An 18,414-nucleotide genomic window follows, 5' to 3' on the forward strand; every position below is an offset into this window, starting at 1 on the left:
CTTTAAATTTGATCACATTTGTTTGCCTCATTGTTTTTCCCCAACCATGAGCCCATACAGCCTTAATTTGCCACTTCTTGTATCCTCATTTCTTTTTTTCTCTCCTTTACTATTTTATTGCAGGCAGCTGTCACTGTGTGAAGTCTAAGGTAAGAGCAGAAGGCTTTTCTTCATTCTGCTGAGAATGTTTGCCTTATTGGAAAAAAAGGACACTCAGTGGAGAGCTCTTAAAGTAACCTAAACTTAAAGTAACCCATAAAGCTTACTTCAGTTCTTTGCCAGCAACCAAGGGAGCCAAGAGAAAACCCGACCTCAGGGCTGGGGATGCAATCAAGATGCAGTAGTAAGGAAGAGCACGTGACCCAAAGGACTGCATGGCCATGGGCTGAGGGCCACAGCACAGCCGGAAGAGCTGACCATTCAATCCTCGCATCCACACTAGAAATGGAGATCCTACCAGGGTCTCCATTTCACAGCTGAAGCTTGGGCTGTTTGAGGAACCTGCCCAGGAGGTACCCAGATACGCAGATACAAACCCAGATCCTGTGGACACAGAGCGTGTGCTCTCAGCCTCCAGTGCCATTTCGTTACTGGACTCTTCCAGATAGTCACTCAATCATATTTGGGATCTTAATAAATGACACCTGGGGTGACAAACACTTAACTCTAGAAAACCTACCAGGAGGCAGATTAAATTAAATCCAGACTAGGTCTAGAGGTAATCCTTAACCCCTGACCTGCTGACCTTTTACTCACCTTATGTCTATGGACTAATATTAAGATTATACACATCTGTGCCACACTCAAGGCTCTAATTTGGTGGCAAGCCTTCTTGAGATTCTCTATGATTATAAGAACGGATATTACATTGTGCAATATAGGGTCCTCGACAGCCTCCCTGACATCACTCATTCATTCCACAAATATTTATTGAGCCCCTTTAATTTGTCTCCTACTGTTTTGGAGGATACAGCAGTGAATAGGAAATCTAAGATGCCTATGCTCATAAGAACCTACATCCTAGTGGGGAAGGTAGATAATAAATGAAAAAATAAGTACATATGTTAGCATGTTCAATAGAAGTAAGGGCCAAAGAAGAAAATTAAAGCAGGGAAGGGGTATAGGAAGTGCTGGTGGCAGGCTCTGCAATTTTAGATGAAGTGGGTACAGTAGATGATATGTGAGTAAAGACCTTAGTAAATAAATGGGAATTGATGTCTTTGAATACGTTTTCAACTGAAAGCGCCTAACGGGTAAAAAAACTTTATATGTTATGGCACATAGAGGTCAGAGGACTGATGTAAACACTTGGTAAAAGTTTAGCAACACACTTTATGATATATATATATATATTCATGATATATACATACATATTCATGATATATTAGTTCCCAAGCACTTGGGCTAGTGTTGCCATATAAAATACAGGACACCCAGTTAAATTTGAATTCCAGGTACAAGGTGAATAGTTTTTTTAGCATAAAAATTTTCAAGTACTTCATGGGACATACTTATGCTAAAAAGAAATTTGTTGTTTATATAAAGTTCAAATTTCTGTGGGTATCCTGCATCTTCATTTGCCAAAGGTGGCAACTCTAACTTGGGCAAATCGGCACCTCAGCTTCTTCATCGGCAAAATATGAATAAAAACTCTTGCCAAACTGGGGCAAAAAGATTAATTTGTCCTTTCTGGCAGAATAAAATGAAAATATAAGACAACAGGATTTTAAGAGGATTAAATTGAGAGGTATAAATGGTCAGAATTTAGAAATAAAATGCACACTCAGCAAAGTGTTATACTTACTGCGCTTCTGAAAGACAAATCCCTGAACTTGGACACTTCAGGCTCGGCAGGGTGGAGAATGACAATGACAGTTATCTGGAGTGGCTTCCACTCTGTAACCTTTGTCTCTCCTTTGGGTGGGGTCACAAGGTAACTTGTGGGTTGAGTTACAGTTTTAGCACTTCAAAGAGTGGATTAGGCCAGGCATAGACTTGTGGAGGCAAAGGAAACTTCAGAGACCGGTTACTGTATATTTTTTTCATGTTGTAAGTGGGGAAACTGAGGCCCAGAGGGGTGATAGGACTTGTCCAGGTGAGTCAGAGGAAGAGATGGGTCTAACATCCACGTTTCTTGGATGATGCTCTTGTCGCCAGCGCAGCCCCCAAAGATAATATTTAATCCAGTTTTCCCCCTTTAATTCTGAACGCAGTGTTCATTTCGGGGAAAGAGAAGCAAGAAGCCCTGAAATAAGTGCAGGATGAGCGTGGCACTAAGTGATGAGACCCAAAGACAGATGAGGGCGGGGGCGTGAGGGTAGAGGAGAAACACTTTAGGGAGTTTTGAAAAAATGAAGTGAAAAAGCCTGAACAAGATTGTGTGCAGCAGGTGCTGACCAGTCGGCGAGGTCACAGGGGAGAAGCTCGAGGACAGACCCTGAGCGGTGCCATGCTGATGTGGACAGACATGGAGGTGTGGATGGGGAGGGATCAGTTTCTAAAGAGAAAGTGGCTGATGGACTGCCCTGTCTAAAGGAGGGAAGTAGCACTGTCTTACTTTTTTCATTTTAACATTTTATTTTGACCTAATTTCATATTTATAGAAAAGATGCAAGACTAGTATAAGGAATTCTGTATATTCCTCAGCAGGTTCTCCAAATATTAGCAATGTATACATTTGCTTTATCCTCTCTCTGTCTTTCTTTTGGTATATGTATACTGATAACCATACACACATACAAATACATAAAATTTTTTCTGAAGCATTTGAGAGTCAGTTGCACCTGATATTCCTTTATCCCTAAATACTTCAGTGTGTGTTTCTTAAAAGCAAGGGCACTCGCCTATATGACGATAGTGCAATGATCAAAGTCAGGAAATTAATGTTACTATAATGCTATTATCCAATGTGTAGATTATACTCAGATGTTGCCTATTGTCTCAGTGATGTCTTCTACAGAAAAAGAAAATTCTGGATCATACATTGCATTCAGTTGTCATGTTCCTTTAATCTCCTTTCACCTGGAACAGTTCCTCAGTCACCCTTTGCATTTGACTTTGAAGCCCACAGGTCAGTCATTTTGGAAGAACCCCCTTTGTTTGGTTTATCTGCTGTTTCCTCATGATTAAATTCAGGTTACGCATATTTGGCAGGAAATCCACAGAAGTGATGTTGTGTTCTTCTCAGTGCGTCCTATCAGGAGGCACATGCTGTCAATTTGTCTGACTACTGGTGATGCTAACTTCCATCACTTGGTTAAGGTGGTGTCTGCCAGATTTCTCCCACTGACCTTTTGTAATTAATAAGCATCTTATGGAGATTTACTCTAAGACTATGCAAATAGCTTGTTACTCCTTAAGCTTTCACTTACCAGTTTTAGCATCCATTGAAGATTCCTGCCTGAAACAATGATTATTTTGGTAGCTGCCAAATGGTGATTTTATGCCTTCATCATTCCTTTTACATTTATTATTTCACATCTTACTGCAAGGAAAAGCCTACTCTGTTTTTTTTTTCCTTCCTCCCCCACTTCCCTTCCTTCCTCTCTCTCTCCCTTCCTTCCTTTCTTCTTTCCTTCATTTCCTCCTTCCTTCTATCAATGTGGATTCATGAATTCTTACTGTATTCAATATATTACATTCTTTTATTATCATTATTTACTTTGATACTGAAATTGTCCTCAGTTTGGCACTGGCTTAATTTTAAAGGGTTGGGATTAACAGACTTCAAAATGAGGACTTTGGAAAGGAATGTATAATACTAGGGTTTACATAAAGAAAGGTGAATGCCTCCGAAATAACAATAGTAACTCTCCCTATTACTACTATTCATGAGTGCTTTTTGTGTGTCAGATGAAATGCCGTGTGCTTTGTATGTGTTCTCTCGTTTAACTTTCATGACCTGGTGAGGTAGTCATTATGCCATTTTTATCTTCCATTTAAAGATGAGGAAACAGAGGCTCTGAGAAAATAAGTAAGTTCATCAAGATCTTACCCTTAGTAGTAGCAGGTCTAGTGGAGTCCAGGGCCCCTGCTCTCAACCACCAGGCAACCCTACAAATAGGTGTGGAAACCTTCAGGAAAGGAAAAGGTCTTAGAAGCAAGGCTGCACTATTACTGAGGGTAGCTGGACGTTTGTTCCAGGATCTATAGAGTCATCTGAACTTTATGCATTTTTACAAATGGGGCATTTGGAAACTGCCTACAAGTCTGTCATTAGTCTAGAAACTTCCCTAACCTGCACTGTGGAAAGTATCCAACCCTGCCTAAAATCCAGGGAGGAAAGCATAAATAAAGTGCTCATTTGTGCCAATGTCAGCTGACACAGTTCGAGAAAGACATGAGTTGGCCAAGTCACCCAGGGAGGCATTCCCATGGGTCAAGACAAGTGAAAGCCAGATTCAGGCAGAGAAGAGAAAACTAAGGGAACAGTAGAGCAAGGATTCTTAAGAAATTAAGTATCTATTCAACTACCCAGTATCTATTCAGCTCCCAGGTGAAGACAGTGCTGTGGAGCCCTCCCCACCCCCCCTAGGCTAACATACTAGATCCTTCTTCCTGCAACAATACCAGAACCTCCATCACCACCACACCACCACTTTTATTATCACATTTCAGATTCTATGGGAATGAGCTTGGGTGAAAAGAAATATGGTGCATGCTAGTGAAACTAAATCAAACCACCATCCTGCCCTAGAGGGAAAAGCACAACTGAATCTGAGAATGACACCTTTACCCTCCCAGGAGGAACAAACTAAAAATAAAAGACAACAAGGTGCTTCCTGCCAGTCAGTAAATCCAATAAGCAAAGAAGATGCCTCAACCTGGCGCTGGGCAGTTAACAGTCAGCCCGACTCCCTCCACCGGAGAATGGCCATGTGGTTCTCAGAGCTGACAGCTGCCAAGCAGAACCCCTCAGATTAACCCATAGGTGGTGTTGAACCACTTCCCATTAAGATATTTGCAAAGCAAACAAAAATGATAGCCCCATTCTGAGTGCTGGGAGCCGGCCAGGAGCGCTGGCTGTTCTTGTTGACACAAAGAGCTCTCCCGGGAGGGTCTGGGCCAGAGCGCGGAAGGCCACTCCTGCCTGCGTCTCCAGACTGTGTTGATCTTAGGCCATTAGAATCTTGGTATCAGGGACTGTTTATTATCTAATTTCCCAATCACAGCAGTTGCTAGAGCTCTGTTTCACCAGAGCTCTCTATTCCTCTCTGTCTCCCTGACCTACACCATTCAGATGAAAAGAAAAAACTCAACTCTCCTCCTGTTATGTCTACTCATCAAGGAGACAAGTCTGAGAAGTTACTAAGATGCACACAGAGAGTGTGGCATTACCACTGTCAACAGCTTCTGTGGCAAACACTCATTCAGGTTCCTTCTGAATTTAAAGCGACCGGAGCAATGCTAATGGGAAATATGCTGGCATATTTGTGTCCTACAGGTAGGAGCAAACTGCTGTTTAGTTCACAAAATACACTTGGAACTGAAACACTAATATTTTTTCCTTCTAACCCAGAGAAGAAAATGAAATAAAGTTAAAGACGCTGTGGACATGTGCAAAGTTAATCTTCTTTCAACCTGAAGGATTATAGTCTCAGTTTCTTTAAGTGTTCATAATGAAGTGCTTTCATACAGAATTCATTTTTTACACAAATATTGTTTCCTGCAATATTTTCAACTTGAGCAAGTTTTCTTTTCTCAAGTTTCTTTCCTTTCACAATAGCCTCAATATGAAAAGGTATTTTTGTCAAAAATTCATTCTGAGCTTGAATATAGCAAAGGTCTTGATGAGGATACAAGCACAGCAGATACCAGAGATGTGTTGAATTTCTAGCATTCCCTACACTCACAAAAAGAGTAATGTAGGAAGGGAACAAGGGATGGCGAAATGGTCAGAAGAATTTGTCAGAGTTTGTCTTTACTGGAAATTGTCCTTTAGATCGGAAAGCAGAACTTTAGAGATAGAGGTATTAATTCTATAAGGAGAGAGATGAAGAAAGAGAGAGAGAGACGCAAGGAAAGAAAGACAGAAGGAGAGGGAGAGAGCTAAAGAGAGGTTGAGATTACTTTAGAAAAAGCAGAGGCATTAGCATATTAAAAAATTGACTTTTTATAAATAAGAGAACTGCTTGACATTTACAGGATAAAGTTAGAAAGCAGTTTTTTAGACGATATCATTCAGTTTTAGATGATGTTTCTCCAAATAAAAGTAAATGTTGCTGGACCCAAGTTCTCTGTAAATGTGCAAGTTTTCCAGAGAGAAAGTGAATCCAACCCTGCAGGTCAACTTCACAGAGCTCAAGCCATCATTTGCTGATGTCATCATCATTTGCTGATAGCAAACGTGTTTAGGGACAGATTAACATAAGCACAAAAGTCTGTCCACAGGTGATCACGTTAAAGACCTTGGTGGAGTGGTATAGAAACCTCAGCTATGTATGAGATGTGTTGGACATACTGGAAACCCGTTCTGACAGACTGTCCAAATTGTGTCTGGACATGCTCCATCTTTGAGGCACCAGACACAAAATCAGTGCCTTGAAGTAGGGATCTCATGTAGGGGTGGAGGTCGCTGGAGAACCCAAGTCAAACATGCGTTCTAACATCATTTCTGCTTAAGTTCACTATGTGCTGATTCCTGGCAACTGACCTTTAAGTTAAGGAATTAACCATAGACAGCTACCTGCTAATAACTGAGCTTTTAAAGAAAATACATAATTAAACATCTTCCCAAACTTGGGGCAGGCTTATTTGTGACTTAGGAAAGCAGATCCATTACAGAAAAACTACACAGTATTAACAGCATCCCCCTTCACTTATTTTGTTAGCACTGTTGGCTTTTTGAGAAAGCCAGCTTCCCACCTTATCAAAAATTAATTATTGTGTTCAAGTCAAACCCAAGATAAATAGGAAGCATTTCTTGAGGACAAAGTGATAAAATTTAGTTTTGGACCCAACTGAAATAAAAATTCAAGAGCACATATTCATTCATCCATTCATTAATTACTTTCATTTTATGCCTATAACGGCCAAAGATTCTAGATTCTAGATTTGGTGAGTCATACAGAAATATGTGACAGTTTAAGCCCTGGAGTTTACTATGTTGTGTAGAATACAGTAAACAGCTAACATTTCTTGTGTACTTACTATATGCTAGATAGTTCTCTAAAATTTTACTATGGCTTATTCTCACAACCGCCATATAAGGTAAATAGCAGTGTTAGAAATATGCTTAACTTGCCCAAGGTCATTTAGCTAGTTGGACACAGACCTGGGCCTAGAAGAGAAGCAATCTGGCTCCAGAGTCTGTAGCCTAAACTGTTTTCTCTACCTGCATGGAGCCCCTGTACACACAGGGCAGGTATCAGACTCAGATGCTGGTGGGGTCAGGCCATGGATTAAGCAGGCCAGTGGGTTGGTATCAATGGAAAACAGCCTCTCTTCAGTTCTAAGAGATTACTGCTAGATACTCCAACTTTTCAGGAGCCATCAGAAATCTGAATTGTTACATGAAATATTTCTATTTTTACATGTTGGAAACTAACTGAGAATTTCAAAACTATTGTCAGGCCAAATTAAATGTCTGCAGACCATACTCTACCCAGCGACTGTGGGTGTGCATCTCTTGGCTTACAGAATAAGGTCCAAAATATTCATGCAGCTTTTAAGGCTTCCCAAATCCTGGCTCCCATCTGCCTTATTCCCTATAGTAGCTCTCCCCGCGTCACAACACTCCCACCCCATCCTCAGTCTTTATCCCACCGGACATCTCACCCTCCCCAGAATGCCCCCCACCCCATACATCCTGCCTCGGGGCCAGGGCCCACTCTATTCTGCCACCTGCGCTGCTCTTCTTTTGGCACTAGTCTGCTTCAAGGCCCTGCAGGAGGTGCCACATGGGTGAGACCTTGAAAGATGGTTAAATATCAACAGGTAAAGAAAGAACTGGCAAGGGATTTCTATTTAGAAGGAACAGCATTAACAGATATACAGAAATAGGAAAACAAAAGATGTTGAAAACCACCAAACACCTCCAAATATTTTAAAAGGCCTCTGGCCCTTGGAATCTGGTCCTATAAAGAAAACTCTAATTTCTGATATTCTGGACATCCACGGTCCTTCTAAAAGAGTCCTTTGCATAAGGATCACTGATGATTTAAGGTTTATTGAAATAGTCCAGATAAATATTTATGTATAGCCATAAGCAAATGCACAAGGAGAAATATAATTCAAAACAGATGTTTCGTTAAAGCTCCTTTCAGCTGGTGATAAGGTTTCTGGCTTCAAAAAGGTTTTGAAAATAAAGTGACCAATTAATATTTTAAACGCTAAGAAGGCTCTAACAATCAAGGAAGCTCTGAAAGTTATCATTTGACGGTGTTGCCAGTGAAACCTGGCCATATTGACAAGGGTGAGTCTTGGGCCCAAAGTCAATCTCAGATTTATCCCTGAGATAAGAGCCAGGAACACAGGAAAATAAAATTTGGCTCTCAGTTTAAAGCTGAGAGTAAGCATTGTTCTAAAGTGTTGGAATCCTCGATGTTTATTTTAGTCCACAGCGCTAGAGCTAAACCAGAGGGGTCTTGACTCTTTATATCAGGATAGCTTTACAGGAACCTTTTAAATACTACTATCGCTACTATTATTACTACTACTTCTATCACCATGACCAAAAACAACTTGCCATCACCTTTAATTGGGCATTTATTATGTCTAGAACTGTGCTAGTTCCTTTGCATAGATTATATCTAATCTTTTTTTAAGCTCTAATCTCAGATAACTGATTTTTTAAAATTTTTTTCTCATTTTTTAAAAATTAAATGATATTGGAGTATAGTTGCTTTACAATGTTGTGTCAGTTTCTGCTTACAGCAAAGTGAATCAGCTATACATATACATATATCCACTCTTTCTTAGATTCCCTTCCCATCTAGGTCACCACAGAGCACTGAGTAGAGTTCCCTGTGTTACACAGTAGGTTCTCATTAGTTACCTATTTCATATATACTAGTGTATATATGTCAATCCCAATCTCCCAATTCATCCCACTGCCGCCTTTCCCCCCTTGGTAACCAAACGTTTGTTTTCTACATCTGTGACTCTATTTCTGCTTTGCAAATAAATTCATCTGTACCATTTTTCTAGATTCCACATATAAGCGATAATATATGATATTTGTCTTTCTCTGACTTACTTCACTCTGTATGACAATCTCTAGGTCCATCCATGTCACTGCAAATGGCATTATTTTGATCCTTTTTTTGGCTGAGTAATATTCCATTGTATATATATACCACATCTTCTTCTTCTTTTTTTTTTTTTTAATACCACATTTTCTTTATCCATTCCTCTGCTGATGGACATTTAGGTTGCTTCCATGTCCTGGCTATTGTAAATAGTGCTGCAATGAACATTGGGGTGCATGTGTCTTTTTGAATTATGGTTTTCTCAGGGTATATGCCCAGTAGTGGGATTGCTGGGTCATATGGTAGTTCTGTTTTTAGTTTTTTAAGGAACCTCCATACTGTTCTCCATAGTGGCTGTATCAATTTACATTCCCACCAACAGTGTAAGAGGGTTCCCTTTTCTGCACACCCTCTCTAGCATTTACTGTTTGTAGATTTTTTGATGATGGCCATTCTGACCTGTGTGAGGTGATACCTCATTGTAGTTTTGATTTGCATTTCTCTAGTAATTAGTGATGTTGAGCATCTTTTCATGTGTTTTTTGGCCATATGCATGGCTTCTTTGGAGAAATGTCTATTTAGATGTTCCACCCATTTTTTGATTGGGGTGTTTGTTTTTTTGATATTGAGCTGCATGAGCTGCTTGTATATTTTGGAGATTAATCCTTTGTCTGTTGTTTCATTTGCAAATATTTTCTCCCATTCTGAGGGTTGTCTTTTCATTTTGTTTATGGTTTCCCTTGTTGTGCAAAAGCTTTTAAGTTTCATTAGGTCCCATTTGTTTATTTTTTTTTTTAATTTTCATTACTCTAGGTGGCGGATCAAAAGAGATCACTGTGATTTATGTCGACGAGTGTTCTGCCTATGTTTTCCTCTAAGAGTTTTATAGTGTCTGGCCTTACATTTAGGTCTTTAATCCATTTTGAGTTTATTTTTGTGTATGGTGTTAGGGAGTGCTCTAATTTCATTCTTTTACGTGTAGCTGTCCAGTTTTCCCAGCACCACTTATCGAAGAGACTTTTTTTTTTTTAACATTTTTATTGGAGTATAATTGCTTTACATTGTTGTGTAGTTTCTGCTGTATAACAAAGTGAATCAGCTATACGTATACTTATATCCCCATATCCCCTCCCTCTTGCATCTCCCTCCCACCCTCCCTATCCCACCCTTCTAGGTGGTCACAAAGAACCAAGCTGATCTCCCTGCGCTATGCGGCTGCTTCCCACTAGCTATCTATTTTACATTTGGTAGTGTATATATGTCAATGCCACTCTCTCACTTCGTCCCAGCTTACCCTTCCCCCTCCCCATGTCCTTAAGTCCACTCTCTAGGCCTGCAGAAGAGACTGTCTTTTCTCCATTGTATATTCTTGCCTCCTTTGTCATAGATTAAGTGACCATAGGTGTGTGGGTTTATCTCTGAACTTTCTATCCTGGTCCACTGATCTATATTTCTGTTTTTGTACCAGTACCATACTGTCTTGATTACTGTAGCTTTATAGTATAGTCTGAAGTCAGGGAGCCTGATTCCTCCGGCTCCATTCTTCTTTCTCAAGATTACTTTGGCTATTTGGGGTCTTTTGTGTTTCCATACAAATTGTAAAAATTTTTGTTCTAATTCTGTGAAGAATGCCACTGGTAATTTGATAGGGATTGCATTGAATCTGTAGATTGCTTTGGGTAGTACAGTCATTTTCACAATATTGATTCCTCCAATCCAAGAACATGGTATACCTCTCCTTCTGTTTGTGTCATCTTTAATTTCTTTCATCAATATCTTATAGTTTTCTGAGTACAGGTCTTTTGCTTCCTTAGGTAGGTTTATTCCTAGATATTTTATTCTTTCTGATGCGACGGTAAATGGGATTGTTTCCTTAATCTCTCTTTCTGATCTTTCATTGTTAGTGTTTAGGAATGCAAGAGATTTCTGTGTATTAATTTTGTATCCTGCAACTTTACCAAATTCATTGATGAGCTCCAGTAGTTTTCTGGTAGCATCTTTAGGATTTTCTATGTATGGTATCATGTCATCCGCAAACAGTGACAGTTGTACTTTTTCTTTTCCAATTTGTATTCCTTTTATTTCTTTTTCTTCTCTGATAGCTGCAGCTAGGACTTCCAAAACTATGTTGAATAAAAGTGGTGACAGTGGACATCCTTGTCTTGTTTCTGATCTTAGAGGAAATGCTTTCAGCTTGTCCCATTGAGTATGATGTTAGCTGTAGGTTTGTCATATATGGCCTTTATTATGTTGAGGTAGGTTCCCTCTAAGCCCACTTTCTGGAGAGTTTTTATCATAAATGGGTGTTGAATTTTGTCAAAAGCTTTTTCTGCATCTACTGAGATGATCATACTGTTTTTATTCTTCAATTTGTTAATGTGGTGTATCATATTGATTGATTTGCATATATTGAAGAATCCTTGCATCTCTGGGATAAATCCCACCTCATCAGGGTGTATGATCCTTTTAATGTGTTGTTGGATTCAGTTTGCTAGTATTTTGTTGAGGATTTTTGCATCTATGTTCGTCAGTGATATTGGCCTGTAATTTTCTTTTTTGTGTGCTATCTTTTTCTGATTTTGGTATCAGGGTGATGGTGGCTCATAGAATGAGCTTGGGAGTATTCCTCCCTCTGCAATTTTTTGGAAGCGTTTCAGAAGGGTAGGCGTTAACTCTTCTCTAAATGTTTGATAGGACTCACCTATGAAGCCATCTGGTCCTGGACTTTTGTTTGTTGGGAGTTTTTTAATCACACTTTCAATTTCAGTACTTGTGATCGGTCTGTTCATATTTTCTATTTCTTCCTGGTTCAGTCTTGGAAGGTTGTACCTTTCTAGGAATTTGTCCATTTCTTCTAGGTTGTCCATTTTATTGGCGTATAGGCCAATACTGTTTGCAGTAGTCTCTTATGATCCTTTGTATTCCCATGATGTCCATTGTAACTTCTCCTTTTTCATTTCTAATTTTATTGATTTGAGTCCTCTCCCTTTTTTCTTGATGAGTCTGGCTAAAGGTTTATCAATTTTGTTTATCTGCTCAAAGAGCCAGCTTTTAGTTTCATTGATCTTTGCTATTGTGTTCTTTGCCTCTATTTCATTTATTTCTGCTCTGATCTTTATGATTTCTTTCCTTCTACTAAGTCTGGGTTTTGTTTGTTCTTCTTTCTCTAGTTGTTTTAGGTGTAAGGTTAGGTCGTTTATTTGAGATTTTTCTTGTTTCTTGAGGTAAGATTATATCTAATCTTTACAATTGTTCCCTTTTTGCAGCCTAGGATACTGCTGTCAGAAAGATGAAGGAACTTGCCCAAGACTCATAATTTGTAAACAGTTAAACTAAGACTCAAACCCAGGTCTGTCACCTGATTTTCTACCAGAAGAAGGTAACACATAGCATCATAGGCATCTCATGAAAGAAGGCCCACCCCTACCTCCTCTTACACCTGCCGCCCTTTCCCCTCTGGTGCCATAGGGGGTCCTCTAATGCTTTAGTGCACTAACTTGGTCACAGGGGTGGGAAATTTGCTGGAGGGCACTAGCTCCCTGAAGGAGTGAAATGAAAGTGGAAGGAAAAATTAGCATGGGAATTGAAGGGTGGGAGAGGAAACCTCCTCCGGATACTGATATGGAAAGAAAAGTTTTGTTTTGTTGAATCTTCTTAGCACTGCCACGTATTTCTACAATGACCCACCACACAGTCTGTCAAGATATGTGGCAATCTGTACTTCACAGCCCACAGGAAAATCTGGCCCACAGTCGGCCCTAACAGGGAGGCTGTTTCTCTGGCTCATCAATTCTGAGGTCAGCCCGACTGGCTCCAAGCCCTGGGGCCGCAAGGATGACACACGGGAGAAATATGTGCTCATTTTCCCCTCTTGCGAGGTGCCAGCTCCCCTTGAGCTGCCTCAGTCACGAAGGTTCCGATCTCTCTGAGTCTGAATGCTCATTGAAGTGGCCCAGGATGAAGCAGCTTCTCTGGGGGTGTGTTACAAGCTGCTGGGTAAAAACATCTGCACCAGTACGATCAATCTCCTGCCTCCCTCATAGGGGCTTCTTTTTACACAACAACAGGCTAGCTGTGCTAAAGAATGTCAAATAAAAGCCTTGTGAGAGCCTTGCCATACGCAGGCCAAATTAAATTAGGGGCTAAGGGGCGTAATCCTCACTATTGTACTTATCAGCATTAAAATGGAGGATTACCATCAAGGGAACAAAGCCCCCCGACATAAAAGACTACTTCCATTCTGTCATTCACTGTACACAGTTACGGGCTCACACAGGAAGTGGAGCAGAGAAGCACCAGGCCAACCACTGACTTCGACTTGCAACGTGAGGCTTCCTTCTCCCCAGCTAAGTGAGCCCCACCCCACCATGCACCCATGGGAACACCTTTCCCATGAGGCCAGTGGCTTTCTCCCAAGATTTGGTGCTGGAATCTTCTCCACCAATCACAGGGTGAGACTTTGATGCTGATCAGAGTTCACTCCTTAGCTGGCTGTGATTTAAGATGGGTACATATATACAATGGAATACTACTCAGCCATAGAAAGGAACGAAATTGGGTCATTTGTAGAGATGTGGATGAACATAGAGACAGTCATACAGAGTGAAGTAAGTCAGAAAGAGAAAAACAAATATCGTATATTGATGCATATATGTGGAATCTAGAAAAATGTACAGATGAACTGGTTTGCAAGGCAGAAATAGACACAGATGTAGGGAACAAACGTATGGACACCAAGGGGGAAAGTGGCGGGCGGTGGGGGGGGGGGGGTGGTTGTGGTGGGATGAATTGGGAGATTGGGATTGACATGTATACACTAATATGTATAAAGTAGATAACTAATAAGAACCTGCTGTATAAAAAATAAAGAATAAAAATAAAAGTAAAAAAAAAAAAAAAAGGTTTGCTGCAATGACAGTTATAGAGAACATAGAATAGAAAAAGCCCTGGGCTAGGCATTTGGAACCCTAGAGAGGCAGCAGAATGTACTGGTTTTAAGTGTGGGCCCTGGAGTTAGAAGACCTGTGTTCAAATCTTGACTCTGTCACTTTACTGACTAGGTGACAATGGCAAGTTCCTTGTACTCTCTAAATGTCAGAAATTATATTGGGTAACATCTTACTGAAAAACCTGAACAAACTTTTTGGCCAATCCAATATAATATGCACTTCTCCCATAGGGTTGTTATGAGGATTAAAAAGAATCATGCATGTGAAACACTTAGCGTAGTGCCCAGGAAGTTGTTAACAAATATCAAATATTAGTTGTTATTATTGTTGGAGACAGAAGATCTGGATTCAAACCCCAGACCTGCCATTTACTCTCTGTGACACTGGGTGACCCCCATGCTAGCTGACTGGGGCAGGAGTAGGTAAATCTGATGCCTCCAACCCAGCACTCATCTCTGGTCCAGCATTTGGGAGCTACTTGATTAGCCTTCCCCATGTTCAGTTTACTCATCAAGAACGCCACTCAAAAGACCCGTGTGTGAGTTATGTGAGATAACTGTGGGAAAGACTTGCCATCGCCATAAATGTTGTGTGACCTCAACACGTCCCTGTCGTACTATCCTCACAGTATTTCTTGTCATGTCTGGGTCTTCCTTATAAACTCTTCCTCTGATTTTGCCTTCCCTCCATCATTCCCCATTACTTATCTGCTCCTATCACTACCCCTTCAGGGCTCTTCTGGAAAACTTTGCTGGTTGCTTCTCCAACCCCTTTATTCTTTGAGTATTTTCTCTTGCAGAAGCTGAAAATGCTCACTTTCCCAGCCTCCCTTGCAGCTCCCCTGGGGAGCCACCTCTGCAAATTCTGGCTGATGAGAGGGGATGGGAATGTCCTGGGGACTTCTGGGCAAGGTCTCCCTCCTGACAAACAGAGAGAGGTTCCTGAGGAGAGGCCCCTTTCCATCCATCTCTTCTTTCCTGCTTTGGACAATGCTATGTGAACAAGTGATACTTAGCACACTGCTTCAGCCACCTTGTGCCCATAAGTGGGGGTATCACTGACGTGCTGAGACAGCAGAGCAAAGAGATGGAAGGAGCCTGTGTCCACATCCCTGAGTGGCCAACCCAGCACTGGAATTTCTCTCTTTGGACCTCTTATCCTGAGGGATCCTTGAACCTATTGAGTTCTGTTACTTGCCACTGAGAGCATCACCACTGGCATGACCCTGTTCTCTTCTCATTATGCTCTGCCTGCCCACCCCCCACCCCCCAAGATTTCCTTCCTTTCAATCCCTGACTTGATCCATCCACAGGGCATTGAGGTGACTATCAAACACAGTGGGAAAAGTGAGCCCCCAGCCCCCTGGGGCAGGGACGTCCTGAAACACTATCTGATGCATTATTCTGGATCCTGTTGTTGCCACTACCACTTAAAGATTGAGGAGGAAGAACATTTCTTTCACAAAAATCTGAATTCTGAAGAGTGGTCTTAGAAGTCAGCTTGACTAACTTATTGAGACCCACTGCATGTACTGGAAATAAGAAGAATGAAGACTCAGCCCTCACCCTTGAGAAGCTGACCTGCTAGCACATGGTCAACCACAACACCAGGCAAAAACAGGAAGAGCCACAGAGAGTGATACACCAAAGTGTGGTCTGAGGACACAGTCTGTGAATGTTACCACTCACAATGTCGTAAGGGCTAGTACCAGAATGCAAATCAATTCAATTCATTACCAAGTATCTTGCTTCATTTGGCTGAGATTACATATGTGTGTATGTGTGTGTATGTTTGTGTGTGTGTATTTGGGGGGGTGTTGGTGACAAAACTTTCTTGATGAAGAAAGCAGTGGATTGATTTACATTTGGACACAAGCTCATTATTTTGTTGTGAACCAGCACGTTGGGTAGTACTGTCATAAATGGACTATGACGGTTCACGGAGCGTTAGAGAGAATTACGGTCTCTGTGGAAGAAAGGGATATGATGATGTATCTTGATGAAATAGGTAAGAACTGAACAGAAAGGAGTGGGAAGAGAGAACAGAAGTAGGTACATTGGTAGGAACAATATGAAGTCTGACTCCAGGTAGCCAGAGGGTGCATATAGGGTCATACAGGAGGTGAGTCTGGAGGACAAATTGGAGCGAGACAGGGAGGGGCTTGCAAGAGCAGACTGAGGAGTCTGAACCTCTTTTGGTCTAAAATGGGAAGCCATTAATGTTCTTTGAAAAGTCAGAGTATGCTTTAGGACAACTGATCAGAAATGAGAGCTGTCAGAAATGAGAGCTGGTCTGTAAAGAGGAGCGAGTGGAGAGAGAGACAGAGATAGACGTAGGCCTGGGCCAGGGAAGGATGATAAGAAAGTGATTGGAATGGGGTTAAGTGAGAGGTAGGGATCAAAAATGAGCACCAGGTTTGAAGACCAGGTCACAAGAGAGCACTGACAGAAGTGGCAAGGTCAGGTGAGCCGGGGGAGGTGCTTGGTGGACTTTTCTATTGAGGCTCTGGTATGTGGATCAGGAATCCATGGGCAATAGGAGGTGGGTGTAGGAGTGTGGAGCTCAGAACAGAGATCTGATAATCACACTCACTCATCTGAGAGTTGGCACCAGAATACACTAGTGAGAGAGGATATCACCCAGGGGAGAAGTAGAGAAAGAAGACAGTCAAGGATTTGGAGAACTGTCGACATTTCAAGGTGGGTGGAAGAGAAGGAGGATAAAGACGGAGTACATCTTGGAGAAAGAAGCTGAGGACCGCGGTGCTGTAGAAACCCACGGAAGAGTGCGGTCCAAGGAAAGCACAGCACACGGCACTGAGAGCTGTAGAGCCTGATGAATATGAGGCTCCTGTGACTGGGAGCTGAGCTTCCCAAGGATTGTTTGAGGGATGTGGTGAGGGCACAGATCAGATTTCAGGTTTAGGGAGGGAGGGGTTGGTGAGGGAATGAGGCAACTGAGCTGGATGTCAGTCTGAGGAAGTCTGATGGTCAAATAAGAAGTGGGAGCGACAGGGCCAAGGGCGGGCTTTTGTTAGAATGGGGAGAGGAATCAGCAAAAGGGGAAGAGGCAGCAGAAAGAGAAGATGTGGCAGGAGGGGCTGGGCTGCCTGATGATGGCAGGGCCTGGAGGGCAGGGACACCACGGAGGGGTGAGCCAGGGAGGGAACCTACGGTCTTTTGAGATGGGAGCAAAGGAAGAAAGGACAGCTGAACAGAAGGAGCGATTCTATGGTGGAGGGAAGGGAAGTGGACGTTGCTCACAGCACTGTCCTGATATTCTGGGTAGAGTTAGTCATCAGCTGAGGTTGACGGCAGTCAGGCTGGGGCTGGAGCCATTTCCCAAACTGGTTCACTGACGTGCCCAAGATCAAAGAGCTGGAAAATGCTAGCTTTAGGACCAGAACCCAAGTCTTCCACCTGCCAAGTTCAGTGGTCTTTCTGTTGCAATGGAAATTCTAAACTTTGTTATTCTAATATGAGATGTTAGGTCTATACTATTTCATCAAGGACCCTTAAATAAGCTATTCTGACTATTTAGGAAAGGACAATCTGCCCTCCATACGCGTGGGTTTCACGCACATCCAAGGTTGGCTGAATTTGCGGTTGGGAAACCCATGGATATGGAGGGCAGACTCTACCGTGGCATTTTATGTATAAGGGACTTGAGCATCTGCAAGTTTTGGTGTCCGTGGGGGCTCCTGGAACCAATGCCCGCGGCTACCGAGAGACAACTTTAGTCTACTCTGAAAGCAGCTCGAGCAATTTGAGACCACTAGTGAAGGACTGAGAATTCAATTTGTCAAGTTTCAAAAATATTAATAAGATGTCTCAAAAAATTAAGAATTATTTTTAAAAGTTACAAATCAAGGCCACCTCTTCTTCCAGGTGAAAATATGCGAAGAACTTCCTAATGGCCTGCTTATTTCTCCGAAATCCTGGAGTAAACTTGCAATAAAAACGATATACCCTTTTGGCATTAGGTTAAGCCCACAGTTTTGTTTAACCTCAGGCCTATTGCCTTTTTAGGCTAGGCAGTTCTTTGCTGTGGAGGCCTGTCCTATGTACTGTAGGATGTGTAGCAGCGTCCCTGGCCTCTACCCACTAGATGCCCTTAGCACAAGCCCCTGTGCGAAACGTTGTGACAACCAAACATGTCCCCAGAAGGAGAGGGGGAGAGGGGCAAAACTGCCCCCAGTTGAGAACCACTGCTTTAACCTAATGAGGCCAAGTACAGGTTTCACCACGAGGAGAACCCACAAGAGAGGGTTGTAGTCA

General features: G+C 41.8%; 1 protein-coding gene across 1 annotated transcript in view; it reads right to left on the minus strand.

Annotated features, from left to right (window-relative positions):
- Positions 1 to 18,414, minus strand: part of MYO3B (myosin IIIB) — a 372,706-nt gene that overhangs the window by 77,909 nt on the left and 276,383 nt on the right. The gene's annotated exons all lie outside the window — the stretch shown is intronic.

Source organism: Eschrichtius robustus, chromosome 5 (genome assembly GCF_028021215.1).
Source record: "Eschrichtius robustus isolate mEscRob2 chromosome 5, mEscRob2.pri, whole genome shotgun sequence".
Classification (NCBI taxonomy): Eukaryota; Metazoa; Chordata; class Mammalia; order Artiodactyla; family Eschrichtiidae; genus Eschrichtius; species Eschrichtius robustus.